This window comes from Papio anubis, chromosome 14 (assembly GCF_008728515.1).
Source record: "Papio anubis isolate 15944 chromosome 14, Panubis1.0, whole genome shotgun sequence".
NCBI lineage: Eukaryota > Metazoa > Chordata > Mammalia > Primates > Cercopithecidae > Papio > Papio anubis.
In genome coordinates this window covers 80896827-80923285 of record NC_044989.1, presented here as the reverse complement: position 1 = coordinate 80923285, position 26459 = coordinate 80896827, and the positions used below count along the sequence as shown (strand labels likewise).

At 37.9% G+C, this 26459-nt stretch overlaps 1 protein-coding gene and 1 pseudogene across 10 annotated transcripts in view; one reads left to right on the top strand and one right to left on the bottom strand.

Moving 5' to 3' along the window:
* Nucleotides 1–26459, bottom strand: part of CTNNA2 (catenin alpha 2) — a 1322067-nt gene that overhangs the window by 145419 nt on the left and 1150189 nt on the right. The gene's annotated exons all lie outside the window — the stretch shown is intronic.
* Nucleotides 3075–3637, top strand: LOC101010293 (annotated as a pseudogene). Its single transcript, XR_636655.4, has one exon. The product of XR_636655.4 is annotated as a leydig cell tumor 10 kDa protein homolog pseudogene (transcript).

Sequence of the window (26459 nt, the reverse complement as noted above, 5' to 3'; positions counted from 1 at the left end):
CAGCATTCTCTTTTCAGTTCAGCCCCTTCCACTTGGCCTTGAAGACTATTTCCTAGACTCCAAACTCGGCTTGGAAGCTCAGGGCTCAGTTCAGCCACTATCTGGTTATTTCTCCAGCTTCCCTGATCCTCTTTGCAGGCTCTGGACCCAATCTGGCACTGACCTGTTTGGCCTGAGCTTCCCTTTTTTATGGGGCATTCCAAGCTTGAAACACATGATTGGGTGCAGGACTTTCTAAACAATATTAATCAAGCTCCATAATAAAGACCCATTAGAAACCTAAAGCACTGAATTAGATCTCTAAGAGCCATTAAAAATTCGTTTTTCAAGAGGGAATTTGGCACAGAGCTGCAAAAAGAAGAAAGGGGTATAGATTTGATTTTGGGCTCCCTGTCTCCCACTTCATATGAATTAGGTCTAGTTGGTATATTTCAGAGTAAGATTTTTTTCAAAACAGAGGCTGTACTGCTAATAAATAAATAAAAGTCTGGCAACCATTGGTGTCATAAAAGTGTAGCACTAGCATTGTCTACTGTGTGATTGTGAGGAAAACATCTAAGCTATGTAAGCTTCAGTCCATTCTTCTCTGAAATTAATAGGTGGGACAAAATGATCTCTAAAACTCCCTCCAGCAATAATATCCTATGATTGAAAGATTTTTAAAGCCTAACGTTTTGCAATTGGTAGAATTTCTTTCTTTTATTTTTACTTGTTTTTCTTTTTGAGATAGGTCTTGGTTCGTCATACAGGTTGGAGTGCAGTAGCACCATCATGGCTCAGTGCAGCCTCCACCTCCCAGACTCAAGCAATCCTCCCATCACAGCCACCTTAGTAGCTGAGACTACAGTTGCATGCCTCCATGCCTTGCAAATTTTAAAAAAAAATTTGGAGAGACAAGGAGGTCTTGTTATGTTGCTTACACTGGTCTCAAATTTCTGGGCTCAAGTTATCTTCCAGCCTCAGTCTCCCAAAGTGCTGGGATTACAGGCATAAGCCTCCATGCCCTGCCACAGTTGGTAGAATCTCTTGATCTGAAAGAAGCTTAAGCTAATGAATGACTCAGGAAGAAGGTTCTCACCCCAGCCAAGACCAAAGAGGGTCATGTCTTTCCATCTGGCTACCTGGGTCCCAGAAGGGCCATTTGTCTTCCTTTAAAAACCACAAGGGTACACATGGAGGGTTTTGGCTGACAGATGCAGAGGGTAGCCTGGATCCTGACCAAATGATGAGCTGCCTGACAGAGCCTGCTGACCACTAACTGCCAGATACCCTAGGATCAGGGAATGCAGTAGAGAAACTAAAACCAGCTTTGAGGAGGAGGAAAGAACACTAAATAATAATTGTAGGTCAGGAGCTTAATTTGGAAAAAATGAAAATAAAAGCAGTGCTTTCTTGTAATTTGTCTTTGTCTTTAGACTTCCTTGAAGAATATTCTTCCAAGGGTGTGTGAAAAGAGGGCCTGCATTGTGGGCAGGCTGAGTGGGCAGGTGCATCTGCAGAGAGGACTCTGGGAAGAAGAAGGACTTTCTGTTTCCACAAATAAGCATACCATAAGTATTTCTCTGTTGCCAGGAATCATTTGAAATTAGGTTAAATCCCATTATTTTGCAGAGAAGTAAGCTTGAAAATTAAAACCTTCCTGGAGGAGAAAAGTCAAAAACTAAGATTTAAGTGACTTATGGTGAAAAAGTTCCAAATATCAAATTTTATAGAAAGCAGATGTGTGTGAGAAGGAGCACTGCTGATTTAATGCGTGTATATTTAGGGATGGTGCTATTTACTCTAGGCCAGGTTTTTCTATTTGCTGGCAAATAGCAGGGTAAGGATTCAATCCTAGGTCTCCCTGAGTCCACAGCCATGTTTTCCTTTCTACTACTCTTCCAAAGGACCCCAGAATAGAGTGTGTTATGACAAACTTGGAGAGTTTTACAGAAACCAACCTCCAGAAAAATTTTCCAATCTTGAGTTCAGTATTTCAGTGCACTGAACATTACTGGTACCCCATGCAACTCCCTGTAGATTCCTTTCCAAGTATGGTGTGTTCATCACCCACCTTCCATATACTTGGTACCTGCACCCCTTTAAGGATGGTCTTTTGTAACTTATGCTCCAGAGCTCCTTTCAGGATAGAGCTGAGTTCAGGTAAAAGCACACCTTTGCTTGGTTTTCCCTCCATGTCCAATTTTGCTTCCTCCACTCCCTTAGGGGTTCCTCCTGAATGAACATTCATAAGAAATCCTTTGCACCTAAGTCTTTCACTGAGCACTGTTTCATGACGAACCCAAGATACAACTTCACGAGAGAATTGTAAAGAAATGATATGGCAGCTTCCTTGTTATTTTATCTTATTTAATGAATTTCTCTTCCATTGATTCTTTAAGGAGTTTCTAACCCCAGTTCATATTGTTTATGTTATTGAGCTGGTAGAGAACTAAAGCAGTTCTCTGACCATGTCTTTCAATGTGTCACACTTAATTCTAAAGCAAATATCTAGAGGATTGGTTAATAATACAATGTCAGCTTTTCTCATTTCGGTTATCCGTTCAAAAGAATATGGCTCTATCTTTCAGAAGAAAAGAGTTACGATGATATATTTTTGATTGTGCAGGCTCAAGTTATTCTCTTTCTGAGATGGTGAAAGCATCCTGACTGCTTCACATAATGGGACATATACTGGTCTAAGCAATCAAGTGTATAAGGGATATAATCATTAAGATGTAATTGTTCCTTGTATCGGCATTATGCCAAATAAAGCAGAAATTGCAATCTTTGGACCTATTCAGTTTTCCATTAAGCAGAAGACTAAACTGAAATAGAGGGATGTGATATTTAACAAGAATCCCCGTCTGGCTCAAGAGATTCATTACATTTGAATTCATCTTAGAAATAAGGAATCAAAGTGAACCTGACCAAGTATATAGACATTCACTCTTCTTACCTGTAAATCAATCAATCAATCAATCAATAAGAAGAAAAACAGCAATCTAATCTTGTCAGAAAATAAGCCTCCTGGAGGAGAGATAATAAGCTTGAAGCTTTAATGAAAAATAGCCTATGAAAATAAATGAGGGATTATGGCGCAGGGGCAGCGCAAGTTCCAGGCGCACAAGCCCGCAAAGAGCAAGACAGCAGCGGCGGCATCTGAAAAGAATCGGGGCCCGAGAAAAGGCGGTTGTGTTATCGCTCCCAAGAAGGCGCGCGTCGTGCAGCAGCAAAAGCTCAAGAAGAACCTAGAAGTCGGGATCCGGAAGAAGATCGAACACGATGTGGTGATGAAAGCCAGCAGCAGCCTGCCCGAGAAGCTGGCCCTGCTGAAGGCCCCGGCCAAGAAGAATGGGGCGGCTGCCGCCATCTCCTCCAAGACACCTTCCTGAGGACGCTGGCCCCAGCGCAGGCCAACACCCCACCCCCTACCTCCATGTGGGATCTTACAAGTGATCCCACAGGCTGCACTGGCAGGAAGAGGACCCCATCCCCCAGCACTGGGCTTCACCTAGAACTTGAGTGGGGGCCAAGGGTGCTGAGAACCCAGCAATGACCAGGAAGATACAGTCACCAGCTTCATCTGTCCCCATGCCCCTTCCCAGGTCCTGCCTCCACAGGTTTAACCCAGAACAATAAACCTGGCTTTGTCATCAAAAATAAAAATAAAAATAAAAGAAAATAATGAAACAAAAAAAATGTATATTGCAGAACAAAGTTCCTGAAGTCTATAGGGCTGCCACGTTGCACAACTTGAGGCAATGTTCTGTGCACCTCTACCCAGTACCCACTGAATCTAGGACCCTTTGTACATTTTGTAAGGAAGATGGGGAGGGAGAGAGAAAGTGGGAAAAGGAAGTACAAGGCACAATTGCAAAAAGCTATCTTCAAAAGTTTGAATGTATTCCGCTGCACACTACTCTCCAATCTCTGAACGACAGATAATTTTTCAAAGTCCTCTTTCTCTCTGGATCATTGAAGTATTATGTAAAGAAATTCAAATTGGGTATTGGATCATCCATTAATGCTTGGCAAATGACAGGCACTTAACTGATGTTTGCTGGGTCAATGAATATATGGGTAAAGAAATGGATGGAAAGATGGGTAGGTGGATGGGTGGATGGATGAATGAATGAGTGGATGGATAATAGATGGATGGGTAAATGAATGAATGAATAAATGGATGGTGGATCATGGCAGGGAGTTGTTAAAAGAAGCAGCAGGAGGAAGAGTTTTGAGAACAAAATAAAAAGAGTAAACTTTTATTCTGCATTTTTATGGATCCCATTCTCAGAGAGCTTCTGTCTTTTTGATCTCTGTACTCTTTCTTTTTTATATATTAAAAAGTATCGACTTATTTATTCTTCTGGGCTGCATAATATGGCTAAACACTATGATTTGTAAATATATTCTTCTATTTTGGAAAAATTTTAGTCATATTCCATTCTTCTACTACATAAACATTTTTTGCATTTGGATTTTTCCTATAATAAGTATTTAAGACTTACATGGCAAGGATTTGTGTGTTTTTAACAATCTAAAGCTGAGTTCCTTTTATGTTTTAACCTTTTTTGTTGTAGAACATTTCAAACATACACAAAAGTAAAAAGAAAAGCATAGTGAATCCCCACGCAGCCATCTTGCGGTTTCAATATCAACATTTTGCTAATCTTTTTTTTTTTTTTGAGATGGAGTCTCACTTTGTCACCCAGATTAGAGTGCAGTGGCATGATCTCAGCTCACTGCAGCCTCTGCCTTCCAGGTTCAAGCAATTCTCCTGTCTCAGTCTTCCCAGTAACTGGAATTATAGACACTCACTACCACGCCTGCCTGAGTTTTGTAATTTTAATAGACAAGGTTTTGCCATGTTGGCCAGGCCAGTCTCGAACTCCTGACCTCAGGTGATCCTTCCACCTCAGCCTCCCAAAGTGCTGGGATTACAGGAATGAGCCACCACACCTGGCCATGCTAATTTTGTTTTAATTAGCTATAGCTCCTTTAAAAAAAAAAAAAAAAAATTCAGGCCAATGATACTATGAAGCAACCACACAAACAAGTCTGCACTCTTTCTAATCAAACATGCTTTCAAGAGAGGAACTGATAACTCATTCCCATGAAAATATGAACATTTAAAAAAAAACCTGAATAATGTACAAACAAAGCAGAATCTTGAACATACATCCACTAAGTTCACTGCAGCATAGATACAGCACATCACCAGGGGGCACCATTCACATAGAATAACATGAGAGCTGTACGCCTTCAGAATGATAAAATATGGTGGCTTGGTTTATATAATAGTTTGAGAAATACCAGGTAACTCCTTTCCCGGCTTACTTCCACTTTTATAGGGGCCAGAGGAATCATTACATAAATATGGAATATTGGCCATCAATAAAGGGACAGAGTAGGGAAATATTATGGAGACAGCCCTTTCTAACGCTCTTGAAAAATTGCCCCACATAGACTTGTCTCAATCTATGAACAGGGCAATTGAGAAATCACGTTACTTACTGGTTGATAGACACCTTTATTTTAAGTGCATCTGGGTTATATGTGAGTGCAAACTGACTGCCTTGAATGATTGGGAGGGTATTATTTTATGCTGTGAATTTATCTACCTCACAGAGCTGTAAATATAGCTCCATAAGTCAGAAGCTAATTAATCAAAACCCGACTATTTAGCAAGAAAAGTGTTACATATTCCAATCCAGCACCCCCAGATATATCAGGGATGATGTGAAAAACAGGAATTCAAACATATTAAGAAATCGGTAAAAATGTTTTCCAATTTAAGAGAGAGATGGGGCATGGAATGCTGAATGCTGGCAGGAATGCCAGGGTGGCCTTTGTGATGCCCCTTTATCTGAGCAAGATACACTTGGGTGGGAAAACAATGTGAAATTTTTACTGGATGGTCTTTTCTTCTTCCCCTAAGCATATAAAAAAGCATCTTCATGTGTTCACTCTAAATAAGCAATATGCTGAAAGGGTCTTTTAGAATGTACATTTGGGAGAAAGGTGAGGGCAGCATGGAAATAAAGGAACATTCAAGATCAAGGTACTCTTTGTTAGGGAAATACATATGAGATTACAATTGGCCTTAAGAAAATCATTATAAGGACACATAAAAGAAGGGTGAAACAATAGGCATTCAGTCAGTCACAGGTTATTACACAAAATAATTGCTCCACTAAATCAGTAATAGCTCAGCTAGGCTCATCTAGAACGTCATGTAGGCCACGGCAATGACCAACTATAAAGGGGCTCCCACTGGTTTTGTGCAAGTCTACACTAATGGGAGTGGGAGGGAAATCTTTTGTTGGTTACTTGAACAAAGACAACTTGGGGTGTGGTTGTGCACAGACTGCTTTTTGTTGTTGTTGTTTGTTTGCTGTTTATTAGCTAAGAGACTTGATACCCTGTTCCTGGAAATTAGAATTGCATTTATTTTTTATTGTTGGATAACAAATAAATAGAAATATAGTGGCTTACAGCAACCCACATTTATTATCTCAGTTTCCATGGTTAGGAGTTCAGCATAGAGTAGGTGGGCTCTGGGCACACGGTTTCATGAGGTTGAAATTAAGGTGTCAGCCAGGGTCTGATCTCATCTGAGGCCTCTTCCAAGCTCACTGGTTGTTGGCAGAATTCAATTCCTTGCAGTTACGGGACGAAGGTTCCCACTTTCTTGCTGGCAATCCATCAAGTGCCATGCTCAGTATTTAGAGGCCTCCCACTGTTCCCTCCCCTGTGACCTTCTCCACACATGCCAGTTTGCTCCTTTAAGGCCAGGAGGAGAGTTTCTCTCTGTTGGTTAAGATGGAGTTTAATATAACGTCACATAAACAAGGCAGTGACAATACCATCATATTCATGAGCCCTGCCAACACCAATGGAAGGCATTATACAGGGTGTGTAGACCAGGGGACAGAAATCTTGGGGGCTATCTGAGAAGTCTGCTTGCCATCAGCAGTACACTATGCAGAAGAGTATTCATCTTCTGCAGTAGGGAATTCTATGTGATCTAGTCCCATAAGAACAGTCAAAGCATTTAGTGTTTAGTGTAGGTCTTAAGAAAGGAGGAATATAGACTTCTTCAAGCCTATTATCTTTGAGAATTTTGGAGCTAGGCAGGAACTAGCTTCCTGTCTTTCTTACCCCGGCATGGGTAGATTTATTTCCCTTGCACTAGCCACTCAGAAATGTGGCCTCTGGTATTCCAGAAAATCAGACTCAAAAGGGAATTTCCATACTGTCCTCAACACCCTTGTGCCTCCCACAGTGGCACTGTGGTTTGGCATTCCTGCTGTCAGCTCATATGATAGTAAAATAAAAACAGCTTGAAAAACTAAGTTTAAGATATACTGAAAATTAATGAATCAAACTCAAGCACATGCTCAGATATCTTTTCTTCAGCAAAACTTTTCGGGCTCTACTTCAAAGGAAAATAAACCCAAATGCTCCTCCTCCATCCTCAACACAACCATCTCCCCACTCTTTCAGGCGCTTGGTTCATGCTTCTCCTGAGTCACATATTGCTTTAAAAGGCATCGTGTTGATGATGAATTGGTGAGTCATAAACATGGGGGATTAATAGTCCTTTAAATTTAGTAGCAGTTCAAAAATAAAAGTGGAAAGCACTAATTTTTCAAGCCTTAAAATGTCCAGGATATAAAGGGAATTTTAAAAGTAGTCATCTTTCTCCTTATGAATGCCGTGATTATAAATTCAATTGTTTGAGCAAATATAACAATTACAAACTCCCTAGCAGCAATGCAAGTCATGAAGTGCTAATATAATAAGAATCATCATGCAAGAAGAATAAAATTACAGTAGTTACTAAGCATCGGGTGCTTACCCTGTACCACATGATCACAGCCATTGTTTCTCATCTTTACCCTGACCAGAAAGATGGTTTTATCCAGAAAAACAAAAAACAAAACAAAACAAAACAAAAAAACTGTCCTAAGTCATATAGCTGGCTAGCTAGTGGCAGAGCTTGGATTTAAGCTCAGATTTAATTCCAAGTCATGTTCCTCGCATTATGTGGTAATGCAGTCACTTGGTTTACAATTTACAGGTTCGAAGTTAAAAAAAAAAAAAAGGTAGTGAAGGAGACTAATACTTAATTAGTGCCTTGTATTTGCCAGGCATTATGTGTATAACACATTACACTCGGCTCTTCACATTTAGAACAATGCACAGAGCCAGCTCATAGAAGACAAATTTGTGTATATCCCTATATTAGTTTCCTGGGGCTGTTGTAACAAAGCACCACACACTAGGTGGCTTAAAACAACAGAAATGTATTGTCTTACAGTTCTAGAGGGAAGAAGTCCAAAATCAAGATATCATCAGAACTATGTTCTCTCTGAAACCTACAGGAGAGTCCTTTCTTGCTTCTTCTGTGCCTCTGGTGGTTTGCCCAGCAATGTTTGGCGTTCCTTGACTTGCAGCTGTGTCACTCTAATCTCTATTTTCATTATCACACAGCCTTCTCCCTGTGTGTCTCTGTCTTCAAATGGCCGTCTTTTTTTTTTGACAGAGTCTTGCTGTGTCGCCCAGGCTGGAGTGCAGTGGCACAATCTTGGCTCACTGAAACCTCCATCTCCTAGGCTCAAGCTATTCCCCTGCCTCAGCCTCCCAAGCAGGTGGGATTACAGGCATCTGCCACCACGCCTGGCTAATTTTTGTATTTTTCAGTAGAGATGGAGTTTCATGATGTTGGTCAGGCTGGTCTCGAACTCCTGATCTCCGGTAATCGACCCCCCCACCTCACCCTCCCAAAGTGCTGGGATTATAGGCGTAAGCCAACTGCACCTGGCCAGAATGGCCATCTTTTTAATAAGGACACCAGCCATATTGCTTTAAGGGTCCAACCTACTCCGGTATGACCTCATCTTAATTACATCTCCAATGACCCTATTTTCAAATGAGGTCACAGTATGAGGTACTGGGGATAAATACTTCAATATATTTTTTTTTTTTTGGTGGTTGGGGGAGGTAAAGATTCAACCTAAAATAGCCCACATAATCTTATATTCTACAGTTGTTTATTTTTCCAAGTCAAAAGCACTTTAAGAGACAGGAAGAGAGTTTAGTTGGTGAATGTCAGACAAGTAAGGAGAGAACTGGAATCCAAAGGGCAGGTAGATTCTCAAGGCACAGTGAGAAACAAAGGAAACCCTCATCAGCTGGGGAAGGACAGTTGTTTGTATTCACAGGAACTCGAATTTGTAGAAGGACCCAGCTGTAGTGATATAGGTTCAGGAGCTGGCTCCCTGAGTGGTGAGGTAGTATCTTAGAATTTTAAAGTTATTAACTATCTTTAAAGTCATCTTGGCAAGCCAACTATCCTATGAGTAAACTTTTTTTACAGCACCCCCAACAGGTCATCATTTGGCAACTTCTGGGTTACTCCTGGTGCCAAACACAACATGGAAGCAGGAGCCACCACAGTTTATGCTGCGTATCGAGAACAGTATTTCTTTGATAATATTTTTGGTCAAAAGGGGGAAATTTGGGAATTCAATGGACAATTATGCCATATCCGATTCTGACTCCTTGGGAACTATTTTACAAATCTGAATTTGCTTATTCTTTGCATTTGCCTTGGAACTGGTTGTAATACCTCACCAGTTTCCTCATTAATGAATTAAGTCAGATTTTTAACACATATTTATTTTTATTCTATAGTCATAAATTTGCCTTTTATTAGAAACTATCTTTTAACACCACAGAGACATAAGACTTAATATGAGCTAAACTGTCCCTTCGTCTAGCTTTTCTGTAAGCAGTTCTAACTAAATAATGCAGAATAATTCTAATCTCTTTTCCACATCATGACCCAATAAATATTTGAAAATAGCACTCCTAACTCCTCTTCTGCTCCCTAAGTCTTCTCCACACAATAATTCTCTGTTCTATTTTATTTGAATTAAGAGGAAACAAATCTATGTATAGTTCCCCCCATCATGCATCTAATACTAGGTTATTATAAAAATTCATTAAAAACATCACCTGTCATCAGGAACAGCCACTGTTACTCTTTTCATGAATGTATTTGGAGTCTGTTTCCCATTCATATTTGACTGTTCTTTAGTCAGTCCACAGCCATCACAGCTTTCCTGGGGTGGACTGTGTGCTTCCTGTCCAGTGACTTTGCTTTTTCTTTTCAGTTAATATCATTGCAGGCACTTTAAGTTCAACTCTCGTAAAAATCATTGTTTATTAGTGTCCTAGTTTTCCAAAATGCACTCATTATGTTTAAGACTCTCCTAGACATTTTTCTCTCAATAATTTCTCACTTTCCAATGCCTCCTTCATTATGGAGCTTGATTAATTTAATACAACCCTCCTGTTCTAGTCCTATCAGGACAAAATAGAATAGGTCTAAGACTCCCTACTGTGTTTCTCCTCCCAGAAGTAACACTCTATTCTCATGCAGACCATTTATCCACTTATCCAACCTTCATTCAGCTGCTACGTATGTACCATTCCACTGTTTACAAAGGTGAAAATTATAGTGTAGAAACCACTTCCTTGAACACTCTCTCAGATCATATAACTTTTTAAATAGCCATATTATACTTTGACTCATTTGACTTTTTCAGTGTATCAGAACCACCCAAATGTCCTTTACATGTTCATCAGCCTATTCTTTCAGCAACTACACTGTGATTACAGCATGCCATGTTCTGTGTCGGAAACTAAGAACACAAATGTGTATAAAATTATTTAACTAGTGGAGAGGACAGATATGCAAACAGACAGCAAATTAGATGTCCTTTCTAAGGAAAAATTAGGCTACAAACAGACTTCCTTAGTCCAAGTGATTCCCATAAGATAATAATTAGGAACCCAATAGATTCACTAACGACTCAAAAAAGTCCACTTATTAATCCTTTGTAGAATTTTGCTAGTGAGTGTCCATCTTCCAAGCCCATTGGCTGGGAAGTCCATCTTCCCATTTTATAAATTCAGGAAGTATTATTCAGTCTTCCAGGACTACACATGCCTTCCACAGTTATTCAAAGATCATCAACTTCTATTCTGCATGTTCTCTGGGTACCCTGGGTTGTATTTAGAGAGGGTTCCCAGAGAAACCAGAGATGCAGATCACTGTGGTAACATTTGCACTTAGAAAACGAAACATGTATATTGATGAAAATAAATTACAAAGCCTCTCTGGAGGCCAAAGACAATTCTTTCTCCTTCTTCCCAAGCTGAAATGGGCCCTGTCACTGGGACACACATATTCACACTAATTTAGCCCCACATGAAATTAGCATGCATTCTGTATCATGCTCTCTGTCTTATTAAAATCCTTATCGCCACTGTCTGCATATTTATGTTTTTCCTCTCAGAAGTAACGCTCCTTTCTCATGCAGACCACTTATCCACTTATCCAACTTTCATTCAGCTGCTATGTACCATTCCACTGTTTACAGGGGTGAAAATTGTGATCTCTGCCTCCAAGAAGCCAATAGCCTACTGAGAGAGAAAGACAAGGAAACTATTAAATGAAATTCGGGGTCCCACATTTTAGGATTGAAGTCTTCCAAGGGAATTATGGGAGTGGAGTGAAGGATAACTCAACTAGAAGAGAAAAAAAAGAACTAGTAAGAAAAGAAAGCCAACTTCCACTCTGATTCTGAAAGGAAAAACCAGCACAAGTTTGGCAGGGCAAAGCATTCCAGCCAGAGGAAACAGCATGTGCCCAGCCACAGAAGGGCAGCAGTATGGTGCCATAAGGACTGTAAGCCACCGAATATTAGAGAAATGTACAAGATAGAGAAGCTGTGGGCGACTGAGGGAAGACAAAGAAAAGACAGAAGCTAGGCCATCAAAGGCTCTGTATGTCAAGTTAAGAAGTTTTATTTTTCCTTGATGTAAATGAGGAGTCAAAAAGGGTTTTAGAGAAATTGTGTTTCAGAAAGCCATTTTGAGTAACAGTATGGGATTAGACTGAAGTAGCATGAATGTGTATAAGGGATAGTGACAAATTTCAAAATACTATGGACTGACCCATCTGTATGAGTCCATTCTCATGCTGCTATTAAGAAATGCCAGAAACTGGGTAATTTATACAAAAAAGAGGTTTAATTGGCTGACGACTCTGCAGGTTGTACAGGAAGCATGGCTGGGGAGGACTCAGGAAACTTACATTCATGATGGAAGGCAAAGGGAAGCAAGCACGTCTTACATGTCAGGAGTAGGAGGAAGAGAGAAAGTGGGAAGGTGCTACACACTTTTAAACAACCAGACCTCGTGAGAATATACTCAATATCACAAGAACAGCAAGGGTCAAATCTACCCCCATGATCCAATCACCTCCTACCAGGCCCTGCCTCTAACACTGAGGATTATAAATCACATGAGATTTGGGTGGGGATACAGATCCATACCATATCACCATCTAATTCCATTCCCAGACAGAAAGGAGTGTGAGGACTTGAGGTTCAATATCATGGCTGTCTGGTTTGCCCACCTCTCTCTTCACTTCCCGTGGATGGTGGATACCCCCACCAGGTGGCTCTGGAATAATCTTGAATTGATACTGGTATATACAGGTTGGCTCTGAACACAGAGAACAAAACCAGATCCTGCAGTGTAAGGAAAAAAGAGCAAGACCAACTCGCAGTCAGAAGTGAGATCAAACTTCTGAGTCCTTTAAGATGACAACGTGTCATGTGAACAGAGACATTTTTGAGGGTAAAAGGGGAGCTTTGAGTAATTATGCAAGTACAGCAGGTATAAACCAGAAGTCTCCCAGGCAAATTGAATGGCTTCTTAACCACAGTATCTCATAGTTGCTCAACAAAATGCCCTGGAAAACTAATTGCCTCTTATTTCTCTCCTTTGTCTTCCTCCCACCAGATGTTTTAATTTTCCTTTGTTATGTTCTCCAATGGTTTTCTGATATATCCCTTCTGAATTACATTAGCAAAAGTTATTGAATTGTAACTGAAGAACCATAAATCCTACCTTCATTTTTCAGATGACAAAATTTAACTCAATAACTAGTCTAACTACACATGGAACAGTAAAAATTAAAACCTTTGCCTATCTGTCTTCAAAGACAGCGATCATGTCATTCTTCCACCTTGGGCTGGAGTCGGGTCTGCAGGTAGAAGCCACGGATCAAGGGAATAGGGGTCATTCAGGTCACTATACAAGACAACTGGGATGCTCATATGTAATTCTTCCTTTACCATTTAAAACCTGCTCTGAAGCCATCAAACTGGGACTAACACACAATCAGTTTGCCTCACTGCTATGTTTCTTAACCTAAGGTATGCCCAGACTTCTGGGGTATGCTGGCAGTATGGCAGGTCACAGAGGAACTGCATATTTGTTCAGTGACTTAAAACAGTTTGTGTACATTGAAATAAACATAGATATCTAGTGGTATAGAATGCAGAACTGACATAATATTTTAAGATAAAGCACTAGACTTCAGAAAAAATTTATCAAATTGGTAACTTGAAGCCATGCCCTGAGATTCCCACAATATACATTCTTTCTCCTCTCTCTTTAATGGCAGTTCATGGGGAAAGACGCCATTTGCATTTTAACATAAAACCAAATAAATATATTTCTAGTATTGGAATTTGGGGAGAGGGCATAACACAAAGATGCAGTGCTCACTTCTCTGACAAATCAGGTTAGCAGCAAGAAAAAAATTGTCAGTGGCCAATTATTTTGTGGGAGAACATTCTGCCCTTTAAAAAAATCATGCATTATTTTTCTTAGAAATTATTTAGAAAATGTACTGTAGGTAAATCTTTACACCACTGTACCAAGCAGCACAAATCAGTGGTTACTGTGAATTATCTAAAACTGAGCTCAGCAAACTGCAGCCCGCTGTTCAAATCTGGCCTGCAGCCTGTTTTCGTATAATCCCACAAACAAAGAGTAGTTTTACGTTTTTGAATAGTTAAAAAAAATCTAAAGTACTTTGTGACACATGAACATTATATGAAATCTGAATTTCGATGTCCTCAAATAAAGTGATTTTAGCACAGCTATAGTCATTCATTCACACATTGTCTGTTGCTGCTTTTGAACTAAAATGACAGAGTTGAGAACTTGTATTAGAGACCAGAAACTGTATCAGCCACAAATCCTAAAATATTTACGATCTGGTGCTTTACGCGGGACGGGGGGGGGGGGGGGAGGGGAGGGGGGGAAGGGGGGGGGGGGAGGAAAAAAATGCCAACTCTGGATCTAAATCTTTAGATTAGAAATTTAATTACTTTCAAATAATTTACACAATTTCTCCACGGTCTAATGTGATGAAAAGATAAGAATGATTTGTAATTGACATTCTAATGTACTCTCTAATTATGGTTACTGTTCAAGAATCTGAGAGCAGCTGGTTCACTCAAATAAGGAGAAAGTATTTCATGTATTGATATTCATATAACTGTTTTGCTTAGTAATTTTTGACAGATATTGTAAAGGTTAGCTTTAACTCAGGTCTGATTCACATCCCTTTTCCAGCCCCTCGGACGTGTTTCCTGTCACTTGGAATGAGTTATGATTCATTTCTAGGAAGATTTCAGGACCTGTGTGACCTCACCATATGTCTCCTCTTATACTCTATATCCTATTAGTACTAATTCGTCTCCAAAAATAGCCTTTAAAACACAAACACACACATACGCACAAGATACACTTCTCTCACTGTCAGAGCAAGCCTCTAAGTTGAATTCCCACACTGTCTTTCCACAATCAGCATGTCAGAACATTAAAATAAAATTTGTTTCAATGAGAATACATCTTGAACTGATGCTACTAGGAAGTAAGTTTACAACCAAGAAGCAGAACTGTGGTGTCTGCCGCACAGATACTTTTATTTCCTCCTAGATAGAACCCTGTTCTATTAAAACATTCAAAACACATTCAAAACCAACCTACCAACATTCACTTTTCAGAAACAAGAAGTGAAGTATTCATTTCAATATCAGAACACCCTTATATAACATGGACTCTTAACAATCACCATGCCATTATTTTGATTTCCAGCAACCGGAGGCTAATATGTTCGGGATGATCTACCGAAAAAGAAAGAACCTAGAATACATTATCAGCGGTGCATCTATAAGGTAGTTCGTGTTTTTATTTTTTTCTCAGTCTCAGTATACCAGATCTTAGAATTTAATGATGGTTTATCTTTTTTGATTGCCAATCATTAAAATGAACTGATTTTTACTTTCTTTTCAAAGACTTTCATCAAATGCTGCTTATAAAACCCCTGGATTATATCTCTTTTCCTTAAGAAAGCAGTAATTTTAAGCCTCATTGTGAATATGATTTAAAAGACTTCTACGGGAAATGTATGAAAAAGACCTGCAGAAATGTCCATCTCAGGGACTTATAACTTCCTGAATGCTGTCACCTCATTCAAATGGGAAATTCTACCAGCATAAAATCACCAGGTACATGTCACAAAGGTACATGCAAAAACAGAAGTAAATGCAGTTCTCTGGCATCCAGGACTCCAAATCTGATAAACAACTCTGCATAAATGCCCCTCAAAGAAATCCAAAACCAAAACATGCATCCAACAAAGAAAACTAATAATGTACCATGCTGTGTGTGTGTGTGTGTACCTGTGTGCATATGTGCATGTGCATGCAAGTGTGTATGAGAGAGTGATGGTGAATTGGATTCCTCATTCCTACTTTTATTCCACTAAGAAATGTGAATTTAATGGTTGATTTATTCTGAATTCCTTGTATCCATCTTTGGCAGGCATTTGTACAAATACAACCTGGGACTTAGTTCTATGACTATAAAGTGGGATTTATTTAGTTATCTGAGGTCAGTGGACATGTAACATGCTTTTATAAACTGATACTGAGCAAGGGAGAAACTGTATTAGAATGGAAACTAAGTAACAACAAGCTGAACTCAGAGGTGGCTATCTCAGGCTTCTGCTCATTTTGTTTGTCCAAGTAGGAAATAGCATTGATTTTAACTCTTTTCCTAGCCTGAACTTCACAGTGGACGTTAGACAGAGTCACAGCTCATGAGGGGAAGATTTTTTTTCTCTTAGGGTTTTAATATATTTTATAAAATTGACAGCACCTGTCCTACAATGACCCCCAAAAGACTGTAGTAAAGTTGACTTAGGGAATTTTCCCTACCCAAATAGAAGTGCTAGTAAACAGACATATACCCTATTAACCAGGCCAGGTGGAAAAAAACAAAAATAAATATAACCAAACAAAAAACACAATCAGTTTTGGTAAATTTATGAATTTATGAAATGAGTAGGCTTCAAGAACAGAACCTCAATTTATAATCCTGTGCTGTATCCATAGGAGGTAAAACCATCTTCTGTTGGCTCATTTGTAACCATTATGCCAAAACGAATTCACTTATCAGTAGAGGATCGTTGCTATTTTTATTCAGCAACTGGAAAATTGCAAATAAGGAATAGGATTCCTAATACTTGCTTTAGCCATTGAAACTTGGACATTCAAATAATTTCCTTAGCTTTAAAACAATACACGTCATCAGAAATAAAAAGATCTACAAATGTAATCATTCACAAAGTAAGAACTTCCATGTAATGAAAATTAGCACAACTAAAATTGGAGCTCAATTGTCACAGAAAAAATATATAAAAAGTAACACATTGGTGTCTGTTATACAGGGAACCTCTTTAGGGTAGATGAAAGAGCCTTAGTTTGGCATCTAAGAGACGCAGGTCATAGTGAAGATTAAATCAAACAATGCATGGAAATTAGTTTCTTTTAGGATTCATATGAAAAACATCAATAGTCAATAAAGGGTTAAATAAATTTTACTATTGATACGGTTTGGCTGTGTGCACACTGAAATCTCACCTTGAATTGTAGTTCCCATAATCCCCATGTGTTATGGGAAGGACTCAGTGGGAGATAATTGAATCACGGGGGCGGTTATCTCCATGCTGTTCTCGTGATCGTAAATGAGTTCTCATGAGGTTTGATGGTTTTATAAGGGCCTTTTCCCTTTTCGCTTGGCACTTCTCCCTCTTGCCACCGTGTGAAGAAGGACATTTTTGCTTCCTCTTCTGCCATGATTGTAAGTTTTCTGAGGCCTCCCCAGCCCTGCGGAACTATGAGTCAATTAAACCTCTTTGCTTTATAACTACCCAGTCTTTGGCAGTTCTTTATAGCAGCATGAGAAGGGACTACCACAACTACATAGACTTAATTGATTAAAATTGTGCACTTTTTTTTTTTTTTTTTTTGAGACAGAGTCTCGCTCTGTCACCCAGGCTGAAATGCAGTGGTGTGATCTCGGCTCACTGCAACCTCTGCCTCCTGGGTTCGAGCAATTCTTCTGCCTCAGCCTCCTGAGTAGCTGGGATTACAGGTGTGCGCCACCATGCTTGGCTAATTTTTGTATTTTTAGCAGAGACAGGGTTTCACCATATTGTTCAGGATGGTCTCGAACTCCTGACCTCGTGATCCACCCGCCTCAGCCTCCCAAAGTGTTGGGATTACAGGCATGAGCCACCACGCCCAGCCAAAGTTGTGCACTTTTTAAAAGCAATATGTCAGAGCTATGTATGCAGATATGAAAAGATATCCAAAATGCCTTGTTAAATAAAACCAAACATGTGCTACGCACAATGTGGGATCCTGGATCTGAAAAAGGACATTAGTAGATGAGCTGATGGAATACAAAGAAAGTATGGAATTTATTGAATAGCAGTAATGTACAACTGTTAAATTCTTAGCATTAGTATAAGGTTATATATAATGTTAACATTAGAGGAAGTTGGATAAAGGGTAACTAGGATATCTCTGCATTATTTTACCACTCTACAATCACTTCAAAATAAAAAAAGCTCATTAAAAAACTGATTCCAAAATAGTACAGACAAAATTTACCCCAAAATTAATAGAATGTAAGTATATACATAAGAAAATTTTCTGGAAATATAGGAACTAAATTCTTCACAGTGGTTACTTCAAGATTGGAGATGAAATAGCAGTGAGAATTCTCTCATTTTAGTTATTTTTTTCTCATTATTGAATTTTTAATAATGAACATGTATTACTTAAATAATCAGAATTATATAGTATTACACATGTGTTTCCATGGTTATTATTGTTCCCATTTACTGGAGAATATTATATCTCAAAGAGGCCACAGGGTTTGTGAATAGTGAAACAAAACAAGATTTGAACACAAGTACTAATTGCAGAGCCTGAACTATTAGTCACTATATGATATTGCCTTTGGATCCTGAGCTTTCTGGGACAAGGATGGTATTTTATTTATGGTTATATTTCCCACACTGTCTAGTGCAGCACTTAGCATGTCCTAAGCAATCGATATGTGTCTATCAACTGCAATTGAATTCCAGTATGAGCATTCTGTTTCTAACACAAATGTAATAGACTTTCCATTTATAAGAGCATAACTATGTACAGCTGATTTCTAATATGCTTCTTGATTGCACTTAGGAACAAATGCATCTTTACAGAGTCTGAGGGTATAATTAGGAGCTGGAAAAAGAATGGAACCAAATTCAACATGAATAATGTCACACAAATGCAAAAAAAAAAAAAAAATGGTGAAATCAAAAGCTAGACTCCTAAAGCTTAACTTGCTTTGCAAAATACCATCATGAAGCTCAAGATAAAACACCATTAAAACAATACCCAAAACCACTGCTGTAAGTAATAGAGAGTGATTGAATGTACATTGGCTGATGCATGTTTAAATTGCCTTATCCAATTCTGTGAAACTAGAAAGTGCCCTGGCTGGACCTTTTTGTGATTCTGTTGTTGTTATTGTTGTTTGTTTTGTTTTCCAATTATTGTTTTCAGTTCACTGGTTAAGGAATCAAAATGTTTCAATTTTTTAATAAAAAATATTTATTAAAACTAAAGGTTAAAACCTTGCTCCCATTCTTGTTCTACTGAAACACCTATGGATTTTGTCACAATATAATGGCATCTTGAAATCTGAAAAAGGTTATTCCTTAAATGGACTGTCTGACCTTTTCATTCATTATTCCATTCACAAGATGTTTAACGGACTGTCAGGCTGGATGTCCTCATTCCAGGCTCCAGGGTGAATACAACTCGACCACTAAATAAAATCTCAAATCATTATGAATGCAAATGAACAGAGAGGTTTGGAGAAACCCTGTATGGAATTATCAGAAAAGTAATTCTTGGAATAGTCAATGTAAGAATAAGGTATTTTTTTTTCCTTCCTGGCACAGGGATGCTGATTATATTTGGCTCAAAAGGATGAATGATGTCACTTAACTTCCAAAAACAAATATTCTATCAAAGATTCCTAGAATATTTCACAGAAGTTAGTTTGATAGTGGATGAAAATAAGAATAGAATTTATATACGCATTCCTTGTCTGATTTAAAGAACTTGGGAAAACACACACAAACATACACATATACACCGACAAACTATTCTGCAAAATAAATGAGTAAAGCATTTTTAAGATTCATTCATAGACCCATTATTTTGTTTAACAAAAACTTTCTGCCTTTGAATTATAAGTATGTACATTGTCACAGAATGAGTTCCATGTTTATTTGGTATCAAACAATGATAGCTATCCTACAGCAATTTCTCAGGTTTCCATTCCTCTCCTGGAAACTGCTCCCCTTCTCCCTCCCATTCATGTGCTGTAGACTAGAACAAAGCCTATTTCCTGTTCCATATGCATCAGAGGTTTGTTTATATATTTCAATCATATTCCTCTTTTGCCTAACAGCCTATGAGCCAAGTATTACTACTATTATTAATTTTTAAGACACTAGCAATTATTCTTTATCCTCGGTCTAACTCTTCCCTGTTTTCAGTGCCATTCTGCCGATATTCACTTATTCAACAGCTCTCTAATGCACACATACTATGTATCAGGTACATGCCCACATACTCCTTTTTAACTGCTCTTTGTGGAACATCTGCTACATGTCTAGATTATCATAGACGGGTGTTACAAAGCAGTATCACAAATTTTGCTTTAAACATATTGACCACAAGTGCATTCAGAATTCCAGACATAAGTGAGCATACTTTAAATTTTTTAAAAAATTAAAAAGCCAATGTTTGGGTTTCTATATATTCCTTGGTAGTTCCCAATACTTTGGTGGTATTTTATTTCTAATTCATAATGGACTAATGTCATTAGTGAACATTCTTCAATGACTCTTTTTATACAGCATTACTGACAGCCCAAAGAACATCATCTCATAATAACTTGTATTGTTTTTCCTTCAAACAGCTACTTCGCATTTACCCATGATGTTCATTTCTTGCCTTACAAATCCTTGCAAGTTTTTCTCTTCATTAGTTTTTATCTGCTTGGCACTAAGCTATGCTGTACAGCCCTGCACAGGTCTTTAAAAGAGTGAAGTCTCGCTATTCATTCTCAAGCACAGAGTACTTTTTCAGATGTTAAATAAAACATCCGTGACTCAATTTATCAAATCACAGAAATTCCTATTTATTCCAATACTTTGTTTTCTGAACTGAAACCAACTCACTACTCACTTAAAATAAGTTTTTGATAAAGAGTTGTGTTTTCCATCATTCTCCTTAGTTCATATATGGACTTATTTGTAAATTCAAAGTACTCTGTAGATAAGATTCTCCACTTGGAAGTCTGTTTACTTGCACCCCTCTTCCATGACAGGAACTCTGACTTTACATTTCAGTGCCCAACACAGTGCCTGGTACATAGTAGGCATTGAACGAGTTGAATTAAATACATCGAATCATGTAATTAAAATCTCACATTTAGTGCAGACCTGATCATGTTTGATACACAATAAATAATCTATTTTTATTAAGTATATATGTACATAAAAAATATATATATATAAAAAACAACAAACATGACTCTAGATGGACAAAAAGAGGCTGAAAATCATCTGATTAAAAGATATAAAATGCAGAAGGATAAGAATGGAAACATGTACACTTTCTCTGGTGTACTACATGGGAATGAAAGAAAGTAGGGAGAGGGAAACAGACTTGAAACCTGAGATATCATTTTAGGATGGATGTAGGAAATGAAAAAAAGGTACAAAATGTTCACTACTTCTAGAGCTCAGCTATGCTACTCTCTCAGAGACACTAATACTATTGTATAGCCATATATCAGTTTGCAAAAGCACACCTGGTCCTCAGCCTCAGTGAGCCAAAATGAGAAAGCTTTCAGGAATAGGAAATGAAAGAGGAAGAAAGATAGGATCTACTACAAAGTGTTCACAAAGTCAAGTTCTTCCAGGAGCACAGCCAGGGCAAGACAGGTAGTGTAAATGAAGGAAGTGGGCCTGAATTTCTGGAAGGCACCAGGAAATGGTGAGTATTGTGGAGAACAAGAAAGCAAGTGCTTGTTCTGCCAAGAGGGCACAACTACTGTTGCTGTGGAGGAAGACAGATGGGTATTACCAGATCTTTGCATGTTTTTGAGATATCAGATTGCATATCTGTAGGTAAAAAATCTCCTGATTTTTAAATGTTGGCAACTAGTAGAAAATATGAACATCATGCAGATCAACACTGTGGAATCAAAAAATAATACACCTTCTAGCTGAATTTGGCCAGTGACTGCCCGTTAGACTAGCAACCATTCCTCTAGATGAAGGGTAAGGAAGCTATGGCCCTTGGATTAAAGCTAGCCTGCTGCCTCTTTTTGCAAATACAGTTTTCTTGGAACACAGTCATTCTCATTCATTTACCTATTGTCTATAGTTGCTTTCACATTACAATGGCAAAGTTGAGCAGTTGTGACAGACTGTCTGTCTCATAATGCCTAAAATGATCACAATAGGCCCTTTACGGAAAGCTAGCTGACCCCTGCTCTAAATATTCCTTTTCCAGCCACCACCTACCAGTACCAGGAACTGTACTCCTGTAATTATCATGCATGTAAAAAGACCCTTTAAAAGTTAGAGTTTCCTTATTGGAGGGATTACATGAAGCCCACATTCAGCCACTTAGGTTTCAAGGTGTCCCCAGTTGAAAATTCTGGGCCAGATTCATGTCTGACAGACCTTCGGGAGGAGGAGGATTGGATCACCAGATTAATCAAAGTCTGTTGCCTTTATTTGTAAAGACGATTACATGACCGAAGTAATTAAATGAAATTAAATTAAGACCTTGGGAAATACAATTCTAAGTCTTAACATTTTGCATATGTTGTTAAATGTCCACGATTCATAGCAAATGAGATCTATTTATTGGGAGTAATCTTCCCGATATGGCTATCTAAACTTGGTTCTCCATCAGATATATTCTTGGCAAATTACAATTGTTTTTTCCAACAAGTAGACACTTGTTTACCTTCTAGGTTTGTGGAAGGCATGAAGTCCTTTAATAGTACCATTTTTTTTTCTTATTTAGTATTTACTATCATATATGCCTGCATGATCAAAAGGAAGTGTTAAACCTTGGTTCTTAATTATAATCCGTGATCCACAGACACTGCAAAGCAAAAGCTCAACAAGTTTGTAGTGCTTAATAATAGGTGACTTCTTTGTTTCTATCTGAAAGATGATGTTCCCTGTACTAAGAAACAGAACAAGATGGAAAACTCTGAGGTCCTTTGATTGATGGGGATACAATAAGAAGGTCAGGTTTAACATCCTTCTAGTGTTAGACCAATCTGTTTACCAAGCTATTGTACCACTTGTTAAGAAGGATAATTTCCTCTGATTAGGTACTTCTGTTAAAACAACCATTATTCATAGTAATAATACCTGTCACGTATTAAGTCCTTACCGTCACGTAAGTTCCTGACTGAATTATCTAATTAATTCCCTTAACAACAACCCTATGAAGCAGATACTATCATCACCATTTTACAAACGAGAAACTTGGGAATGGGGTGTTAAGTCAATGTATACAATATTCCAAAGAAATGAGAACAGACATATTTGTACCACGACTCCTCCGCCATTAGACACTTAAACATGATTGGAGTATAAGGAAGCACAAAAGAATAGAGATTATTTTTACAGCTAAACTTCTCTCTTGGACTAATTTAGCCACCAGAGTTACTGTCATTCTTGCAGGCTGCTGGCGTCAGATTTGGCATTTTACCTCAACCAAGGTATATTAGTAATGAAAAGGAATGTCCAGGTAACCAAATGTGGCTGAGTTTTCAACTAATTAGTAGCTTGGATGGACATTGCATTTTGCAAAACTCAAAAGTGGCTCAAAAGATGCTTAGGGTTAGAGCTAGAAATTACATTTCACTCACCTGTTCACCCACCTGAACGTAAATGAATTCCTTGGTGTGGGATTCCTAGGAGTCATTTATTTATCACAACTATCTTATTAAAGTGCTTTCCTACACATTTATTTCTCTAGGTATAAAAGCCATGTAAGGGAAAAATAGAGAGTTCTTTTAGACACATTTGGTAAATGAGAAAACTAGCAGATAGAGGACATAAGTGAATTGCTTGCTGTCATGTGATAATGAGTGTAAACGCTTGCAAAGGGAAACTCAGACTTCTACCTCCAATCACCTGAGCATCCTAATTTTAGGTAGGAAAGGTTCTGAATTATTGAAGACATCTCACATAAGTCCCGGATTGAAAATTCAAGATGCCAATTTATGACTACAAAATTTTACATCAATAGGTTCAGGTTGCACAATAGTTCTAGGCCTAGTTTTCTCACAAGCAATGATATTTACATCTGATAGACTGGGGCAAGTCTGCAAACTTACCAGTCCCACTCCATGAAGAGATAAACACAGGAATTGGGTGTAAAGATTTGGAAACTCTTACAGGAATATTAGACACTAATTTTATGTCTGTTAAATCTAATTTTTAAAATTGGAACTTTTGTTTTATAGGTCTGAAAAAAATACCATTCATCTGGATTTTATAATAAATTAAAAATTATCTTTTTTTACATTTTAAAAATAAAACACTGTGTCTTCTCACCTCTGGTAGATGAAAAGCATTGAGTTAGAGCTTTTTGTCCAATTCCATGTAGGAAAATGCATACAGTTTTTCATTTTGTCAACTTTTAAAACTTTAATTTGTGAGAAAAATAAATTATAAATTATATTAACATGTAAATAACGGGTAAGGTTTACATTTTATTTTTTATTGGGCATATGATCAATTAAATTTGAAAATTGCTGGTCTAGAAAATTATGTAAGAAAAAGTAGTGAAAATGTTACATCTATTTCTACAACCATATACAAGTAAAAGGAAGGATTAGTAAAATAAGTCTAGAGATCTTCCTTAAGTGCTACTTACATACATTTATAATGCTGTATATGGAACCAAGCTTTCTCCAAAGCTGACGAAAAGAATGAAATTATTCAAGCTTTGCATCTGAAAGTGGTCACTTAAATTATTTAAATGACCTTTCCAACGTGGACTCCAATTTCCCAGCACAATATCTGTGATTAAAATGTTTTCAGTATATCAGTTTTGTATAATAATTAGAGGACATTCCTTTCTAGTAACTAAGTTATGTTTTAGTTTTCTACAGATGAGAATTTACCTTTTCTTAGGGCAGTACATTTCAGCTTTGTAGATATCTTTTAGAAAGCTTTCCTCCATATCTGCCTAAAGTTTCCACCTGTTGATCCAAGAGTCATACAAAAATAAGCAGAGTTAAGTGTAACCCACCTTACACATAAAAGCCCTCCAAAAACTTGAAAGCAGCCAGTAGGTCTTTCTTTGTCCTCTCTTCATCATGCTATACATCCCATTCCATTAACTGTTCCCCATAGGGTTTGTCAACCTTGGAATTATTGACATTTTAGGCCAGATGATTCTCTGTTGCTGGAGGCTGTCCTGCACACTATAGGATATTTACAGCACCCTAGTCCTAATCACTAGACACCAGTAGCATCTTTTCCTTTTCATTACCATGTCCAGCAGCCAAAAATGTCTCAGAACATTGCCAAATGTCCCTAGACATTGCCAGATGTCCCCCAAGGAGCTAAAATGCCTGATTGAGAATAACTGTTCTAAGATACTCTAAGAGTTGTTACAATAAAATGGATCCTAATAATGATCAGAGAAAAAAAACTGTTAATAAATAAAAATTTTAAAATACTTAGGAATATATGTAACCAAGAAGGTGAGAGATCTCTACAATTTTGTGAGAGAACCACAAAATATTGATGAAATGAATTGTAGATGACACAGAAAAAATTTAAAACTCCTATGCTCATGGATTGGAAGAATCAATACTGTTATAATGGACATATTACCCAAAGCAATCTATAGATTCAATGTAATTCCTCTCACCAATGTCAGTTTTCACAAAATTAGAACAAAAATTCTAAAACTAATATGGTACTAAGAAAAAACTCAGACAGCAAAAGAAATGCTAAGCAAAAAGAACAAATCTGGAAGCATCACAGTATCACCTAATTACATCAAATCATCACAAGGCTATAGTAACCAAAACAGCTTGGTACTAGTATAAAGGAGACACATAGACCAATGCAACAGAATAGAGAACCCAGAAATAAAGCCAAATACCTGCAATCAGTTGATCCTTGGCAAAGCATACAAGAACATACCCTGGAGAAAGAACACCCTATTCAACAAATAGTGCTGGAAAAACTGGATAGCCACATGGAAAAGAAAACTCAATCTCTATCTCTCACCGTACACAAAAATTAACTCAAGATGTGTTAAAGACTTAAGTTTAAGACCTGAAACCATAAAAATTCTAGGAGAAAACCTAGGAAAAACTCTTCTGGTCATTGACCTAGGTACAGAATTTATGACTAAGACACCAAAAGAAAATGTAACAAAAACAAAAATAAATAAATGGGACTTAAACTAAAAAGTTTCCGCACAGCAAAAGAAATAATCAACAGAGTAAAAAGACAACTATAGAGTGGGACAAAATATTTGCAAATTATGCCTCCAACAAAGGACTAGTATCTAGAATCTACAAGGACAGATCAACAAGAAAATAAACCAACAACAAATAATCCCATTTAAAAGGTGGGAAAATGACATATACAGACATTTTTCAAAGAAGATACACAAATGGGCAATAAACACATAAAACATGCTCAATGTCACTAATCATCAGGAAAATGCTAACTAAAACTATAGTGAGACACCACCTTACCCCAGTCAGAATGGCCATTTTTTAAAAGTGAAAAAACCATAGGTCTTGGTACAGATGCAGTGAAGGGGAATGCTTATACACTGTTGATGAGAAAGTAAATTAGTATGATCTCTAGGGAAAATAGTATGGAGATTTCTCAAAGACCTAAAAGTAGATCTACTATTCAATCCAGCAATCCCACTACTGGATATCTACCTAAAGTGGGGGACAAAAGTCCTTACATCAAAAAGATACCTGCACGTGTATGTTTATCACAGCACAATTCACAATTGCAAAGATATGGAATTAACCTAAGTGCCCATCAAATGATGAGTGAATAAAGAAAATGTGAGATACACACACACACACACACACACACACAC